Below are 19817 nucleotides of genomic sequence, written 5' to 3'. Positions count from 1 at the left end.
ACTCTTGGCTCCCTATTCTTTCTGCTACGACCTCACTCCATTCAATCATCATGACTCTTCCGTGAAAGAGCTCAGAAAATATCTGCCTGAGATCACATGTGTACACATGAAGACAAGAAGTTTGAATCATATCAAAATCAGTAGAAAACCTATGTTTGATAAATCATCAAAGGTCAGTAAGAAGGTGCATGGGCATGCAGCTTAGTCCGACTCTTTGTGACCTGATGGACTACAGCCCCCCAGGCTCCTTTGTCCGTGGAATTCTCCAGGCAAGAATACTTGGATGGGTTGCCATTTCCTTCTCCGGGGGATTTTCCCAGCCCGGGGATCTAACCCACATTTCTGGCATCTCCTGTATTGGTAAGTGGGTTCTTTACCAGGTTGAGTCACTGGGGAAGACTGGGTATCAGCAGGTGCAAAGAATGCAATGTACTTACTTTCATCATATCTTGAAAATAAGGAGCTTTGAAATATCGGGGCAGTTTTAGCCTGTTTCTAGACCTAGATTAACGATTATCTAGAGATTATAATCATCATTCTAAAAAATAATTATATTTATGTTTATAATTATGCATATTTGGTGGCTCAGATGGTAAAGAATGTGCCTGAAATCCAGGAGACCTGGGTTCAGTCCCTGGGTTGGGAAGATCCCCTGGAGAAGGGAATGGCTACCCACTCCAGTGTTCTTGCCTGGAGAATCCCATGGATAGAGAAGCCCAGAGGGCCAAAGTCCATGGAGTCACAAAGAGTTGGACATGACTGAGTGACTTATACTTTCACTTTTTCACTTTCTATACATAGAATTACATAATTATAAAACATAATTATAATTTCATTGATCACATTTTACATTAGGATAATACTTTAATTTTTGAGGCCACTTTATACATGTTTTCTCATTTTTTATTTGTAACATCACTCTATAGTGTACTCAGAAAAAGTCCTTTAATGTAAAAAGTTAAAAATTTTAGATTAAACAATATAGACAATCTCATTTAACATGTCTTTTAAATGATCTGGATAAAAATATTTACTTAGAAATTTCCAGATTTGGATTATAATTTAGTATGGTGTTGGGAAGTATCATGTAACTAAGAATAAGCCATAGAGCTATATTTGGAGCTATGTGGATTTGGTTTGTAAGAATGTATATGTTCTAGTGAGAACAATTACAGTGTATAGTAAAACATTTGAAAAAGATAATTCAAACACTATGACAATGATAAACTTTTTTACTTACAAGGTCAAGGCAGAAATCTAGAAGTCATTGGAAGCAGGATAATACAGTGCTTAAAAATTATTATCAATTTAATATTGGTTATCACTCTAAATGAAGTAGAGATGATTTGTCTGAAAATTTTATTTTTATTTTGGGAAAACAAATGTGTATGAGACCTGGAGTATTTTTTGCAATTGTGAATGCCAGGCTTTAAGAGAATGTTGATGGTATTCTTATTCACCTGATCCTTTGCTTGTTCACTTATTTGCTCATTTAGAGACATAGTAAATTATAGTGTAGACATCTATCTGACCAGTGGGTCGCCAGTGGCCACTCTTTGCCAGCAGGCACCATGAACAAGGTTCCATGCAACCCTCCTTTGATGGTAGAGAAATCAGTATTAAATGTTTCTAGGGACCGAGGGCTCCAGCTAGAAAGGGGGGAAGTTTACAGATCTAGGGCAGGAGATGAATAAACTGAGGGTGGGACCAGCCTAATCACTAAGGGTTACATATATCACGCTAAAGAGTTTAATATTTTTCTGAAGTGATATAGAGAGCAATTGAGATATTCATGCTCTAAAAATGTTGTCAATGAAGGCTTGTATTGCCACAACCAAGTTAAGAATGGGTGAGTTGGTCCACTGGTCTGATATATTAATGCTAACATATTTTGTAATGGCCTAGTGAATCAGTAACCAAACCTATAGGTTATAGTGGAAAGATTTTTGATGTTTATAATACCATTTATTAAACCTAATTTAGTAGCTGTAAACCACTATTAAAATTTATTGGACAATGCATGCTTCTTTTCATTCTTAAATTTCCCTTTATCTTGTTACACACACCCAGACTCTCTCCTGAGCTTCCCTAAGGACTACTCAAGGAAACATCAGTAGCCAACTGTCATTTAATTCCTCAAATATTGAAAGTATTCAAAAGCTCTTTTCTTTGCTTAAGGAGAGCTGCTGATCTTCAGCCCTGGCAGCCTGCAGATGTTTTCCTCTCTGTGTTGTCATAATTAGAAAACTCCAGCTCAGCTGTCAGGACGCCAGAGTGATAAGGAATCCTTTAGTCAGTAAATTGCTTTATGAGGTATAAGTATGTCTGTATAATAGGGAATTATGCCAATGAGAACGCTATTAAAGACAAAGGGATTGGGGGTAAAAAAGAAAAAGAAAATGCAAAGTTGATAGTTAAATAGTACACTTTATAGTGTTTTATACCCTAGAAACAAAATTGCACTGGGATTTCTTTCCAAGTCCAAGAGACGTTTTAGTGTAGACTTCTGCATCTGTGTATATTCAGAGCATTTTATAGGTCATTGCACAAACTGTTGCTAACTGCTCTGGGGTAATCGGACCTTCTCACTCTCTCTCTTTTTTTTTTTTTTGAGAGATAAACTGTTGTTGTATAGTGGCTAAGTCGTAGTCCGACTCTTTGCGACCCCATGGACTGTATCCCACCAGGACTACAGGTCAGAAATCCCTCTGACCATGGGATTTCATGGGCAAGAATATTGGAGTGGGTTGCCATTTCCTTTTCCAGGGGGTCTTACCAACCCAGGGATCAAACTCGTGTCTCCTGCATTGCTGGTGGATTCTTTACCGCTGAGCCACCAGGGAAGTCCTGAGAGATAAATAGTAGCTACCAAATAGCTTTGAGATGAATGCTGCTGCTGCTAAGTCACTTCAGTCGTGTGCAACTCTGTGCAACCCCATAGATGGCAGGCCACCAGGCTCCCCCATCCCTGGGATTCTCCAGGCAAGAACACTGGAGTGGGAGGTTGAGCTATACTCTTACCCCCAGACCCCTATCTAAACTGCAAGCCTTACGAACAAATTTTCTCCCTTAAACAGATGCTTAGGAAACAAATATTTATTAACCAGATGTTGGATAAAGTCACTGCACTCTGTCCTTTCAGGAGCCCCAACCCCACCTTACATCAAAGTCTGCCTGAGGCAGATACAACAAATTTCTATGAACAAGGTTCTGGGCTTTACAGTCGACATCTGGCTTTGAACTAGATGCCAGGACTATTGAGGGAGCAAACCTAGTTACAGGAGTAAAACCTAGAGCTTTCACTGGCTTCCTATCCCAGGTTAGTACAAAACTGGGCTAGGCCTCCAAAATATTTTCAGCAGAGCCAAAATACATAAGGTGAAAGCCTCTAATTTTACCAGGGATAGCCCATCTGTAACATTCTTCATACCATACCACAGAATACTGTCTTTACTGATGAAGACCCATTTCTGAGCATTCATTATACGCATTAGTGAAACTTTGGATTTTAATGGAGCAATGAGTAACAGATTGCCCGTGCTGTGGTTTCTTTAGAGCACATTAGCTGATCAGGATTATCCTCTAACCTAAATTGCACACACGTACTAATAACATTTCAGTAAGAAGTGAGTCATAAAAAGAAAAATAAATTATAGACACTGCAAAATACTTCCCCAATTTTAAACAGAGAGAACGTGATGTATGGTGATAAGGCCAAGATAAAAAGGTTTATTAGCTAGCTGCAATATATCAAAAGACTAAGAAGCTTGAATTATAAACTGTGTGCTAATTCATGATCTTTTCTGCTGCTTATGGAATATGCAATGGAATATAGCTGTCTTCTGAGATCTGTGGGGGATTGGTTTGAAGACCCTCAACAGATACCAAAATCCACAAATACTCATCTCTTATATAAAATTGTATAGTATTTGCACATATTATAAAATATGCATACTCTCCAATATAGTTTAAATCATAAGTAGGTTATTTGTAACACCTAATATAATGTAAATACTATATCAAATAGCTGTTCATATAATGCAAGTGCTATGTAAATTTACCAGTTCATGGCAAATTTAAGTTTTGTCTGTTGAAACTTTCTGAATATTTCTTTTCCCCCTATACTTTCAATCTGTGGTTTATTGAATCCCTGGTTGATTGAATCTGTGAATGTAGAACTCATGGATACAGAGGGCCAACTGTATTGTTAAAAGTATCAGAACTCTGCAATCAAAAAAGACCATGGAATAACCTTGGAAAACAACCTTGGGAAAGTTACCTTCCCCTAGACTCAGTTTCCTCACTTGTTAAAAGGGTCAAAACAATCACCTTGTAAGATTGTTGTGAGATAAATATCAACAAGATCAAATTTAACACGTTGCTTGGTAGTGTGTAGTGTCCAATAAATGTGTGTTTTCCTTTCTTTTGAACTGATAAAACTGAAACAACACGATAATTCAGAACACAAAAAAGTGTTGTGGTAAGAACACAGCGTAAGATGTGGTTCCAAGAAACTTTATAAGCAAACACAAGAAAAAAATCAATTTAGAGACTCTGTGTAGTTGAGGGAGACTCAACCTTTAGACATTGGAGCTGTCATATAAGAAATAGAGAAAACTAGACGTGAGAGTTGCATGTTTCAATGAATTCCAGTGTGAGAAGTAATACATTGCCTTTAAGTCTGAAGGGCTTTGAACTATAGTGAATCAGGGAGGTTATCCAATATGAAATGGCTTAAACTCTCCTTGCTGACAGTTTTATTTTTGATAATTGAATTTTATGTATTTTATTATCGTAAAATTACTTGTGTAACAAAAGAAAATTACTTCCCTTTAGTTTCTCCTTTCCTTTTCCATTTTTAAATTTTAATGGGGCTTGAAGAACCCTCTCACTGATTGTTAATAATTGACAAGCAAATGCTTGCACCTGTGTCTTTGAATTGATACATATGAAATGTGAATGATACTACTGAAAATAACAGTCATTAGAATACCTGCATAATTCTTAACTCTAAAGACCCTCCTTTAAGCACATGGAGAAACAACTAAAACATCAGTACCAATAAATAATGCTTTCTAAAAATGAAAATCTTCCATTTCCTTGGAGAAATCTTTAAAATACAAGGAATAATTTCTATGAGAGATAATATAGGGAGTCACTTGGACCTGCTCAGAGATTTTGGTGACTTCTTTTGAGAAGTTACAAGTAAAATTACTCTGGAAGTTTAAGTTTGTATATAATTTTTACATTACACAACTATTAAATAAAATTACATATTTTAATCAATAGATCAATAAAATTAAGAATTTTGCTTCAATTTTGTAACTAAGATTTTTTTTTTGGTATGAGAAAAACATACAAAAGTTCAAACGTTCACATGTTTACAAGAACATTTAGAGTGTTATTTGATATGCAGATTATTTCTTAAAATATAGAGGGGCTCAAAACACATTCTGCTTTGGTTCTGCACCGTCTGGCAGATCTATAAACTAGATTAGAAATAATATTAATAACCAAAAATTATTGAGTATTCACTAAAGGTCAAGCACTCTTCTGAGAAGTTTGCTTGGATTACCTCATTCAATCTTAATTTTTGATTTAGCCAAGGAATATCATGAGCAGTTGAGACTTCTTTGCTTTACTATAGCTTACTATTTTTAATTGACAATCAGTTGAAAACTTGCACTTCTTTGACATTCCCTTCATGGTCTTCAGTCCCAGAAGACACTTTGTCCCACAGCTTCTAAAATAATCTTCCAATCCTAGATCTTTAAAATGTTCTTCAAATTCTGCTTCTGCCTCAGCTCTATTTTACATATCACTGTCTTGATATTTTTCTCCTTTTTCCTGATTTTTCCTTCTCTATGTTTTAATGTCTTATTTCTTTGTGTTTTCCTCTTTGTATTTCCTCTGTCTTCTTTTTACATCCACATCTTTGTTCTTCTTTCTTTCTTCTATATCCCTGAATTATTTTGTTGTTTGTTTTTTTTTTCTCCCTCCCAAATCTTTCTTGGCCTTCAGTATGTAACCAACCTATTGATACTTCTAAGTTGTATTTAGATAAGTATGTTTTCTCATTTTCATGTTTTCATAATTCAAGGAATATCTCATTTAATTAAGGATAGGTGATGGCAACCCCAATTTCATGAATTTTAGGAAGTGCTTATTCAAGAGAAACAAGGTGCATTTGTAGTATTGGACAGTCAACATTGACATTGGCTTCTATTTCTCTGTAGCAAAATATCAGTAAATAAGAAAGAAAACCACACAACTTGAAAGATGGAATTCTCTTATAACTTCAGGAAATTGCTAACTATTGACACAAACACTATCACAGTAGAATTTTTCTTTGGTTGTTTCGACTCTCTCGAAGTTGAGAACAAGCATAAGAGAACAAAGGAAATTTTACATATTGTTATTTTATGTTATCCATCTTTTCTTTTAAAGTTATTTGATCCTCATGCTGCCGAGCTTTGAGAAATCTGTTTGATTAATCACTGTAGGTAGGAATGCTCCAAAGATTCAAGCCTCATAGGCTAAAAGGTCTGAACCCATTAATCTTTCTGAGAGTTTTCTGTATCAATGTAAAATGAAAATCTTACCTACTTGAAAGCCATTGGCTGTCTCCTGATGAATGGAATGGACACCATCTACTTAATTAAATAGTAACCTGATAAAGAGATGCTTAAAGTTTGATATAATTCAGTAGTTTGCTAGATTTCTATCCCCAATAATTTAATAATATCAATGATCTTTGATTTGTTTTAGCTGAACTATTTATTATTAGAATAATATTGAGGTTGTAGTAGGAGTGTGTATTAGCGGCAGAATTTAACTAAATCTCAGTGGAAAACTATTTTGTGACATACTATATTTCAATTTTTAGGAATGATTTCTCAACCTCTCATTTCTTACATTGATTTACATTGCTCAAATGCTCTCATAGATTTCAGTTCAGTCGCTCAGTCATGTCCGACTCTATGCAACCCCAAGGACTGAAGCATGCAGTCCCTGTCCATCACCAACTCCTGGAGCTTATTCAAACTCATGTTCATAGAGTCGGTGATGCCATCCAACCATCTCATCCTCTGTCATCCACTTCTCTTCCAGCCTTCAATATTTGCCAGCATCAGCGTCTTTTCAAATGAGTCAGTTCTTCCAATCAAGTGGTCAAAGTATTGTAGTTTCAGCTTCAACATCATTTCTTCCAATGAATATTCAGGACTGATTTCCTTTAGGATGTACTGGTTGGATCTCCTTGCAGTCCAAGAGACTTTCAAAAATATTATCCAACACCACAGTTCAAAAGCATCAGTTCTTTGGTGCTCAATTTCTTTGTAGTCTAACTCTCACATCCATAGATAACTACTTGAAAAACCATAGCTTTGACCAGCCAGAACTTTGTCGAAAAAGTAATGTCTCTGCTTTTTAATATGCTGTCTGGGTTGGTCATAACTTTCCTTCCAAGGAGTAAGCGTCTTTTAATTTCATGGCTGCACTCACCATCTGCAGTGATTTTGGAGCCCCCCAAAATAAAGTCTCTCACTGCTTCCATTGTTTCCCCATCTATTTGCCATAAAGTGATAGGACCAGATGCTATGCTCTTAGTTTTCTGAATGTTGAGTTTCAAGCCAACTTTTCACACCCCTCTTTCACTTTCATAGAGAGGGTCTTTAATTTCTTTGCTTTCTGCCATAAGGGTGGTGTCATCTGCATATGTGAGGTTGTTGACATTTCTCCCTGTAATCTTGATTCCAGTTTGTGCTTCATCCAGTCCAGCATTTCTCATGATGTATTCTGCATATAAGTTAAATAAGCAGAGTGACAATATACAGCCTTGACATACTCCTTTCCCGATTTGGAACCAGTCTGTTGTTCCACGTCCAGTTCTAACTGCTGCTTCTTGACCTACATACAGATTTCTCAGGAGGCAAGGCAGGTCAGGTGGTATGGTATTCCCATCTCTTTAAGAATTTTTCATAGTTTGTTGTGACGCACACAGTCAAAGGCTTTGGCATAGTCAATAAAGCAGAAGTAGATGTTTTTCTGGAACTCTTTCCCTTTTTCAATGATCCAACAGATGTTGTCAATTTGATCTCTAGTTCCTCGGCCTTTTCTAAATCCAACATGAACATCTGGAAGTTCATGGTTCATGTACTGTTGAAGCCTGGTATGGAGAATTTTGAGCATTAATTTGCTAACATGTGAGATGAGTGCAATTGTGCGGTAGTTAGAGCAGTCTTTGGTTTTGAATTTCTTTGGGATTGGAATGAAAACTGACCTTTTCCAGTTCTGTGGCCACTGCTGAGTTTTCCATATTTGCTGGCATATTGAGTGCAGCACTTTCACAGAATCAGTTTTTAGGATTTGAAGTAGCTCAACTGGAATTTCATCACCTCCACTAGCTTTGTTCTTAGTGATGCTTCCTAAGGCCCACTTGACTTCACATTCGAGGATGTCTGGCTCTAGGTGAGTGATCATACCATCGTGATTATCTGGGTCATGAAGATCCTTTTGTACAGTTCTTCTGTGTATTCTTGCCACCTCTTCTTAATATCTTCTGCTTCTCTTAGGTCCATACCATTTCTGTCTTTTATTGTGCCCATCTTTTCATGAAATGTTTCCTTGGTATCTCTTAATTTTCTTGAACAGATCTCTAGTATTTCCTATTCTATTGTTTTCCTCTATTTCTTTGCATTCATTCCTAAAAACAACAGAATGATTTCTGTTCATTTCCAAGGCAAACCATTTAATATCACAGTTATCCAAGTCTATGTTCTGACAAGTAATGCTGAAGAAGCTAAAGTTGAATGGTTCTATGAAGACCTATAAGACCTTCTAGAACTAACACCCAAAAAAAGAGGTCCTTTTCACTATAGGGGACTGGAATGCAAAAGTAGGAAGTCAAGAAATACCTGGAGTAACAGGCAAATTTGTCCTTGGAGTACAGAAGGAAGCAAGGCAATGGCTAATAAGAGTTTTGACAAGAGAGCTCACTGATCATAGGAAATAGCCTCTTTCAGCAAAGCAAGAGAAGACTCTACACATGGACATCACTAGATGGTCAATACAGAAATCAGATTGGTTATATTCTTTGCAGCCAAAGATGGAGAAGCTCTATACAGGCAGCAAATATAAGACCAGGAGCTGACTGTGGCTCAGATCATGAACTCCTTATTGCCAAATGTGGAGTTAAATTGAAGAAAGTAGGAAAAACCACTAGGCCATTAAGGGATGACCTAAATCAAATCTCTTATGATTATACAGTGGAAGTGAGAAATAGATTCAAGGGGTTAGATCTGATAGACAGAGTGTCTGAAGATCTATGGATGGAGGTTTGTGACATTGTATAGGAGGCGGTCATCAAGACCATACCCAAGAAAAAGAAATTCAAAAAGGAAAATATATTCACTACCATGTGTAAAATAGATAGCTGGTGGGAAGTTGCTTTATAACACAGGGAGCCCAACCTTTGCTTTATGATGACCTAGAGCATTTCAAGGGGATGGGAGGTGAGGGAGGCTCAAGAGGGAGGTGATGTATGTATTATTATGGCTGCTTTGTGTTACTGTATGGCATAAACCAATACAACAGTATAAAACAATTTCCCCCAATTAAAAATAAATTAAAAAAACAAGGTTTCTGATTTGACTATACTCAGATAGTATCAAGAAAACATCACATTATCTTCTATCACATTACTTCCTAATTTGCTTTTAAAGTCAATTTTAGGAAAAATGTTTACAATGCCTATAATTAACCATAGATTAGTACTAACAACAAATAAAATGTACTATAAAAAGAAGTACATCCTATAAGTAAAAGATGAACACCCAAATTAGAAAATGTCACTGGACACAAACAAAATATCAAATATACCCATCCACTCATTTCGACTAATAAACTGGCATCATTACATTGGAGAGAAATGTAACAATATCAAACCAATGTACATACTCATATGTTCTTCAATGCAGCAATCTTACCTCTTTGTTTATTCACTATTTCCACATATATGAATGTGCATTTGCATTATCAAAAAGCTCCCCAAATTTCTCTCTCACACACATAGAAAATTACAGTTGCCTAAGCTCATTTCTTAGAACATATTTAGAAGGTAAATGGAGGGTAGCACGGAGAGTAAATCAACTACGGCAATTTTCTAGAAGCCATACATTTTCTTCTCAGAACCTGTTGTTTAAAAAATTGTTAAATAAGGACCGCTTCGAGTATAATGGAATCTATTTGCAAAAACTTTTACATTTTTGTTGTGTGACACTCATGAAAGTTAAAATCATGTACCATAAATTATGTAAATGATAATATTACAGTGGAATTACTTAGGAATTGAGTACAAAAAAGAAAAAGTAATAAAAATTACAACTACTAATAACAAAAGTAGATCACGTTTTTGTTTTTGTTTTTTCCCCTAGATTCTATTTGTTTAAGTTTTACACGGGTGAGTTCATATTTGCTAAAGATAAGAAATTGTTTTGAATTTCACTTAGCTTCCAAACATCTGGACAAAGCTGTGACCCATGAGGGATGATTTTTAATGAAAGATGAGCTAAGGATTTTATACTAATTTGGGCCTCACCAATGTCAAGTTTAGCTCCTCAGGGTAACAGTGTCAGACTATACATCATGGTTTGCTTTCACAGGTGGCCTTGTTCTCTGATGAGAATCTGCAGTTCAGTGGACACTGCTCATGACTGAAGGGCTTGAACTGAATCAAATGACAAGGATCAGTTGACTTCATGTCTATGTACAAAAAAATATTCCCTGCAGAGAAACAAGATCAAGGGAGTGAAGAAACTCTTAAACATTTCTTTATAAATTTTTTCTTAATTCCACCTAGGTGGACATGTCATGCTAGCGACTTATGAAATTTAGCCTCAGTAGAATGAGCTTGAAAACATATTCTTTTGAAACTTCTTTTTGAATTACTAATCCATTATCCTCAGTATTTTTAAACTAGAATTCATCTTAAAAAAATTGCTTCATATGGTACTCTGAGATCATTTTTGACCACTCTATACATTATATTCTAATGGGGAATACACTAATATAATAGATGCCATGCTAAAAATTATGCCAGGATTACAACAGGAGGAAAATTAGAAAATTTGAAAACACACATTATGTAAGCATTTTTTAAATCTAAATAATACAGGGATATTTGAATACATGAGATTTTAATTGGATTTTTAAAAAATGTATTTACATTTCTCACATTAATACTATACAGCAAAACCCAGAATGAGCTAAAATTTCATGTTTTAATGTCCATAATTACAATGTCAAGAGGCAGCTATGATAAAGTTTGGAATAAAATGATATTGTTTCAAAGCTAACACTGATTATCTCACAGCTGTTTAACTTCAAATAAGTCATTTAAGTTTTGGGGACCTCTGTTTACTAATCTCTAAAAGGAATATAATGTTGTGTCACTTGCAAAGTGATGTCATTCAGATGTTTTCCCAACCCTGCCTTGTGTGTGTGGGTGGGTGTGTTAGTCGCTCAGTCGTGTCTGACTGTTGGCAATCCCATGAACTGTAACCCGCCAGGCTCCTCTGTTTGTGGAGTTCTCCAGGCAAGAATACTAGAGTGGGTTCCATTTTCTTCTCTAAGGGATCTTCTTGAACCAGGGATTAAACCCGGGTCTCCTGCATTGCAGGTGGATTCTTAACCTTCTGAGCCACCAAGGAAGTCCTAACCTTAGCCTACAGCAACAACAAATGCCAATCTCAGTGTACTACTGCCAAGACAATGAGGCAGTGGGGTCCAAGGTTAGTGGATACATATTCAGAACAAATTTCTCAGTAGAAAACGGAGTCTGGAATCAGTTTGGGACAGAGATTTCTTATATCATAGAGCACAGAGTCAATATTCTCTTTTTATTACAGCATATGGTTTATTTTCATTTAAGTGTCTTTTTAATAAATCAACTCAAATTATTTAATAGAAACAACTATATATATATATCTATTGTTAAAATCTTTCAACATAGCAATATTCTGAGACAAGGAAGCTCATATTCTACTCTATAATACCAAGCACAATTTAAAATGACATTGAATATATTATTATAGTAGATAAATCAAGTAGAATTGAATTTTAAATACTCACCCTCTGAAATAAATGATAAAATGGATAGGATCTGGATCTATGAAAATTTCTACCCTTGTTTTATATTCCTTCCCATGAATGGTGTTTTTTTTTAAATAAAATTATTTATTTAAATTGGAGGCTAATTACTTTACAATATTGTAGTGGTTTTGCCATACATTGACATGAATCCACCACGGTGTTTTTGAATATTTCCAGGAGTTGTACAAATGAAATAAAGTGTACGCTTTATTGACTCTTTGATGCAAGCCCTCCACATATAACAATTTATACAGTAATGTAACTAACTGTTACTTTTAGGACTGGATTAATCTACATAAGTCCAGTCTTGTGTTACTCTAATGTGGTTGTAGTATTATAGAAATGCAACACATGCACTCTAAAAAATGAAAAGTAGAGAAGTCTCCTCTCTGTTACTCCTATATTTTCCCTTTGATTTTAGTTTTGTTGTTCATGTACAACATTTTGTGACCCCATGGATTGTAGCATATCAGGCTTCCCTGTCCTTCATTATCTCACCGAGCTTGCTCAGATTCACGTCCATTGAGTCAGAGATGCTATTTGGTTTTCAGGCGATAGCATTCCATATTGTCTGGAGAAAGAAATGGCAACCCTCTTCAGTATTCTTGCCTGGAGAATTCCATGGACAAAGAAGCCTGGCAGGCTACAGTCTGTGGGGTTGCAAATAGTTGGACATGACTGAGCAACTATCACTCACTGATTCCATATTGTCAAGCAGATGATATAAAACACTGCCTAAAATAGGACTTTGAAACTTATATCTTCTTCTACAGTATAATTAACATCTGGATTGAGATTCATAACTAAATAGCTTTTGGATTTTTATCTATGTGTTCTAGAAATCTTAGCTTTAACCTTCCTATTCCATTTTTATATAATGCCTATAAGAGATGGTTGAACCCCAAGTCATGTTACATTGCCTCGGTAGTCCTCTAGTGTCTTTAAATTCCCTTATGTTCTACTCTCCGATATATTAGATTTAGCATGTAAGAAATATATTGCAATTTGAAGCCGACTCAAACCTTTCTGCCTAGGTTAATTCTTTGGATCTTTGAGTTATAGAAGGTGTTTACTAGTCCTTGCCTGTCTACTGTATTTCTAATTTATTCTGGCAAAATCAGAATTAATTTTCCAATAATATGTCAATGCACATTATGCTGCTGAAGGAACTTCGTTTCCACTTTAGAAGCAGAGTGAGTGTAGGCATTAATTTTGCACCCAGGGGCCTGAAAGTTGCGTTCTACAGCTGTTCTTACTTGCTACCTACTGGGAAAATTTGGAGATCTCTCCATGCTGCAAATTCCTTCCAGAAATAAAGGAGAAAATGATACCTACCTTGTTGTGGTGGAAGAGTGTAAATTATTCACTTTCAGTCCAGTTCAGTCGCTCAGTCTGTCCGACTCTTTGCAACCCCATGAACCACAGCATGCCAGGCCTCCCTGTCCATCACTAACTCCCTAAGCCCACCCAAAACCACGTCTATCGAGTCGTTGATGCCATCCAACCATCTCATCATCTGTCGTCCCCTTCTCCTCCTGCCCCCAATCCTTCCGAGCATTAGGGTCTTTTCCAATGAGTCAACTCTTCGCATGAGGTGGTCAAAGTATTGGAGTTTCAGCTTCAACATCAGTCCTTCCAATGAACACCCAGCATTGATCTCCTTTAGGATGGACTGGTTGGATCTCCTTGCAGTCCAAGAGACTCCCGAGAGTCTTCTCCAACACCACAGTTCAAAAGCATCAATTCTTCGGTGCTCAGCTTTCTTCACCGTCCAACTCTCACATCCATACAAGATCACTGGAAAAACCATAGCCTTCACTAGATGGACTTTTGTTGGCAAAGTGATGTCTCTGCTTTTTAATATGCTATCTAGGTTGGTCATAACTTTCCTTCCAAGGAGTAAGCGTCTTTTAATTTCATGGCTGCAGCCACCATCTGCAGTGATTTTGTAGCCCAGAAATATAAAGTCAGCCTCTGTTTCCACTGTTTCACCATCTATCTGCCATGAAGTGATGGGACCGGATGCCATGATCTTAGTTTTCTGAACGTTGAGCTTTAAGCCAACTTTTTCACTCTCCTCTTTCACCTTCATCAAGAGGCTCCTTAGTTCTTCTTCACTTTCTGCCATAAGGGTGGTGTCATCTGCATATCTGAGGTTATTGATATTTCTCCCAGCAATCTTGATTCCAGCTTGTGCTTCTTCCAGCCCAGCGTTTCTCTTGATGTACTCTGCATATAAGTTAAATAAGCAGGGTGACAATATACAGCCTTGACGTACTCCTTTTCCTATTTGGAACCAGTCTGTTGTTCCATGCCCAGTTCTAACTGTTGCTTCCTGACCTGCATACAGGTTTCTCAAGAGGCAGTTCAGGTGGTCTGGTATTCCCATCTCTATGGGCACTGAAAACTGTCTAAGCATTGTTTGGGAGATGTATCTATATATAACATACATGTATTGGATTGATCTGCTTAAAATATTTGTCCTTATGTAAATTCTTCCTTCTGAAGGCCCTTAGCTTGTGGTTACAATGGGCCATGGGGATTATATCTCATAAATGTCCATATACTTTTTCAGGTTTATTTATTTATTTATTTAGTTTGATTGTTGTTTCTGTGCTGAGTGTCAGGCTGAGATGTAAAGTCTTCTTAGATCTTTCCCTGGAAATTCACTTTCTAATTTGCCCTGTATATGCAGTTGTTTTTGAATATTCTAGTCGTTAATGGCTGACTCCCATGACAACACAAAGCAAAAAAATGAAGGGGAAATAAAAGGATACTGATTCGTTAAAGCCTTGGAAGTTAATTCATCCAGAGAGGGAGGGGCTAGCAACAAGAATGGCTGCCTCCCTCTCTGTCTGCCCCTCTGTGGTTACAAGCAGCAATCAGGAATCACAAAACAGATCATCAGTATTTGGAGAACCTATCTCAAATCCTATCTCAAACCGACTGGAAAACCTATCACAAACTGACTGGAAAAGGTCAGTTTTCATTCCAATCCCAAAGAAAGGCAATGCCAAAGAATGCTCAAACTACCACACAATTGCACTCATCTCACATGCTAGTAAAGTAATGCTTTAAATTCTCCAAGCTGACTTCAGCAATACGTGAACCATGAATTTCCAGATGTTCAAGCTGGTTTTAGAAAAGGCAGAGGAATCAGAGATCAAATTGCCAACATCCGATGGATCATCGAAAAAGCAAGAGAGTTCCAGAAAAACATCTATTTCTGCTTTATTGACTATGCCAAAGCCTTTGACTATGTGGATCACAATAAACTGTGGAAAATTCTGAAAGAGATGGGAATGCCAGACCACCTGACCTGCCTCTTGAGAAACCTATATGCAGGTCAGGAAGCAACAGTTAGAACTGGACATGGAAAAACAGACTGGTTGCAATAGGAAAAGGAGCACATCAAGGCTGTATATTGTCACCCTACTTATTTAACTTATGTGCAGAGTACATGATGAGAAACGCTGAGCTGGAAGAAGCACAAGCTGGAATCAAGATTGCTGGGAGAAATATCAATAACCTCAGATATGCAGATGACACCACCCTTATGGCAGAAAATGAAGAAGAACTAAGGAGCCTCTTGATGAAAGTGAAAGAGGAGAGTGAAAAAGTTGGCTCAAAGCTCAACATTCAGAAAACTAAGATCATGGCATCCGGTCCCATCACTTCATGGCAGATAGATGGTGAAAGAGTGGAAACAGTGGCTGACTTTATATTTCTGGGCTACAAAATCACTGCAGATGGTGGCTGCAGCCATGAAATTAAAAGACACTTACTCCTTGGAAGGAAGGTTATGACCTACCTAGACAGCATATCGGAGAAGGCAATGTCACTCCACTCCAGTACTCTTGTCTGGACAATCCCATGGACAGAGGAGCCTGGTAGGCTACAGTCCATGGGGTCGCGAAGAATCGGACACGACTCAGCGACTTCACTTTCACTTTTCACTTTCATGCATTGGAGAAGGAAATGGCACCCTACTCCAGTGCTCCTGCCTGGAGAATCCCAGGAATGGGGGAGCCTGGTGGGCTGCCGTCTCTGGGGTCGCACAGAGTTGGATATGACTGAAGCGACTTAGCAGCAGCAGCAGATAGCATATTAAAAAGCAGAGACATTACTTTGCCAACAAAGGTCCCTCCAGTCAAGGCTATAGTTTTTCCAGTAGTCATATATGGATGTGAGAGTTGGACTATAAAGAAAACTGAGCACCAAAGAATTGATGCTTTTGAACTGTGGTGTTGGAGAAGACTCTTGAGAGTCCCTTGGACTGCAAGGAGATCCAACCAGTCCATCCTAAAGGAGATCAGTCCTGGGTGTTCATTGGAAGGGCTAATGTTGAAGCTGAAACTCCAATACTTTGGCCACCTGATGTGAAGAGCTGACTCATTTGAAAAGACTCTAATGTTGGGAAAGATTGAGGGTGGGAGGAGAAGGGGACGACAGAGGTTGAGATGGTTGGAAGGCATCATCGACTCAATGGACATGGTTTTGGGTTGTCTCCGGGAGTTGATGATAGAAAGGGAGGCCTAGTGTCCTGCGGTTCATGGGGTCGCAAAGAGTTGGACATGACTGAGCGACTGAACTGAACTGATCTCAAGTCCTATTTTATTGTGCAGCGTGTTCCAGGAACTAATACACAACTGCTTGCCAGATGGCTGGGGTGGTTGATAGGTAGCTTATTGTGTTAAAAGCTGAAATGGACCAAAATTAACCACAATTCACTGACCAAGTCTTTGTAAGTTGAAAGCCTTCCACAGATTCTAGAGTTCTAAAATAATTATATCAGATAGATTGTGCCAGCAGAATTGTTGTCTAGATGAGGAGATACCTGCTGCTTTCTACTTTTCTGTCTTCCTTGAATCTTCTCTCGAATTTCTTTTAACAAATGTATTTTGAAGTAATTACAGCACAGCATTAGGACTAAATTTCAGGCAGGAAGTTGGTTGTCGGACATAGACATTATTTCTCTGATGTACACTGTTTTTAAGATTGCATAATCTTGAGGTAAAGGAATTAATTTATTTAGAAAATTTGGGGAAAAAAAATACACTGCTAAAGACAATAAAGTTGGCTTCTATACTTCTTAAATATGGTTTCTCACAAAAGCAGTGTGAGGCACAACTGTCATACTGATGTGGCTTTAGACCAAAAACACAGAAATTAAAATGAGCAGTATATGATCAAAGATGCGATAGGTGTATTACCTGAAACAGGAGAAAACAATCACAGTGTTCAGGACTCATCAGTGCCTAGAGGTCTTTGTTTTGTCTCCACACTCAAGTTACCAGCCTGCAGTTAAGTCCCGGTGTTAGCTTCCCTTAGTCCTCTAGGAGAGCTGCCAGCCACTGGTTTCTCTTTGATAAATAGAAAGCAGCTGGTGTCTCAAGGATGGCTATTAATCTCCACACAAGATGAAAGTACTGTAAGTGGAGAAAACTGAGCAATGTGTTGCAATTAGTGATTCATGCACTCCCTCTCTAGGAATAAAAGATCTTTGAAGCAGTTTTTTCCCTGAAGATGGATGTTTTAATTGCTACATGGTTACCATAAGAAATCAGGATACACCAAATAAACTTAATCAAAGCTTCTTATTTGGGGTAACTATTACCTTAACATATATATTTGATCAAATTTCTTTTATTTAATTATAGAAAAGGAAAAGCAACCTGGTGTATTCTAGGAGGTACCAACTAACTAGAGTTTTTTCTTCTTGGTAACTGTTTAGCTTAATTCATATCATCTTCTTTGCTATATTCAGGAGGTAAAAAACTACAATACAGTGGTTTAGGTTTCATAAAATGAGTTTCTTTGAAAGAATTGTACATATGCCTAAAATTGTATAGTAACAACTGGAATATCCGTATTCAGTAATATATTGTATATGAAAATTCTTCTTATTTTTATACATATTATATAATATGATTCATATTATCTTAATATCCATTAATAGAAAAAATAAAAATCCAAAAGTTCTGTGAAATTATAGTTAAAAGAATATATACTTTATTAATCAAAAGTAATCTCATTTAAATGAAAATGAATAAATTAATTATGTAACCATATAATAACTCACATGATATATTAAGGGCTCAATAAATGCATTTTTCATCATTTTATCCTTAAAAATACTAATATGAGTAAAATCATATTCACTGCACAGCTTCTGCATATAAACTTAATGCTTTGCAATAATTCAGTAGCTCTCGCACCAAATCTATAATTAGAAACTCAAGGCCTTATATAACAGAACTTGTAAAGACCAAGAATATAAATGTGTAAATCAAGAAAATGTTTTTTCTGAAAATTCCAAAGTATTTTGATGATCTGTGAAAATGGGAATCACACACAAGATTTTATTTCCTTGTGATTTTATCATCACTTTCTTTTGGTTAATCAACCTACATTATAACAAACTTTGTATAAAACACAAGGGTATTGTTATTCGTGGAGTTTCCAATCCAATGGAGGTAAATGGAGACTAAAAGAGCCTCTTGATAAAAGTGAAAGAGGAAAGTGAAAAAGTTGGCTTAAAACTCAACATTCAGTAAACTAAGATAATGGCATCCGGTCCCATCACTTCATGGCAAATAGATGTGAAAACAATGGAAACAGTGACAGACTATATTCTTGGGCTCCAAAATCACTGCAGATTGTGACTGCAGCCACGAAATTAAAAGACGCTTGCTCCTTGGAAGAACAGCTATGACCAACTGAGAAAGCATATTAAAAAGCAGAGACATTACTTTGCCAACAAAGATTCGTCTAGTCAAAGCTATGGTTTTTCCCATAGTCATGTATGGATGTGAGAGTTGGATTATAAAGAAAGCTGAGTGCTGAAGAATTGATGATTTTGAACTGTGGTGTTGGAGAAGACTATTGAGAGTCCCTTGGACTGCAAGGAAATCCAACCAGTCTATCCTAAAGGAGATCAGTCCTGGGTGTTCATTGGAAGGACTGATGTTGAAGCTGAAACTCCAATCCTTTGGCCACCTGATGGGAAGAACTGACTCATTTGGAAAGACCCTGATGCTGGGAAAGTTGAAGGCTGGAGGAGAAGGGGACAACAGAGGATGAGATGATTAGATAGCATCACCGACTCGATGGACATGAGTTTGAGCATGATGCAGGAGTTGGTGATAGACAGAGAGGCCTGGCATGCTGCAGTCCATGGGGTTGCAAAGAGTCAGACATGACTGAATGATTGAACTGAACTGAACTGAATGGGTATGCAGGGCTTCCCAAGTAGAGCTAGTGGTAAAGAACCCACCTGCCAATTCAGGGAGGAGACATAAAAGACATAGGTTCGATCCTTGGGTTGGGAAGATCCCCTGGAGGAGGGAGTGGCAACCCACTCCAGTATTCTTGTCTAGAGGATCCCATGGATAAAGGAGCCTGGTGGGCTACAGTCCACAGAGTCGAGAAGAGTTGGACATGAGTGAAGCGAATTAGCACATATGCAATGGGAATGCAAGTAAAGGGGAGGTTAATTGGTACAGCTGATCAATCAATAAATAATTGTTAATTTCATGGATTTTAATGAATAGATATCATTCTAGTGCATTAACTTCCAACAAGTTTTAAAGAAAAATTAGGGCCACAAAACTTTAAATAATCATTAGGAAGTACAATGGAAATCTAAAGAATCAGATAGTTTTTGC

The sequence above is a fragment of the Giraffa tippelskirchi genome, chromosome 11 (assembly GCF_054371585.1).
Source record: "Giraffa tippelskirchi isolate mGirTip1 chromosome 11, T2T-mGirTip1v1.2.pri, whole genome shotgun sequence".
NCBI classification, from domain to species: Eukaryota; Metazoa; Chordata; class Mammalia; order Artiodactyla; family Giraffidae; genus Giraffa; species Giraffa tippelskirchi.
This window is presented reverse-complemented; position numbering follows the sequence as displayed.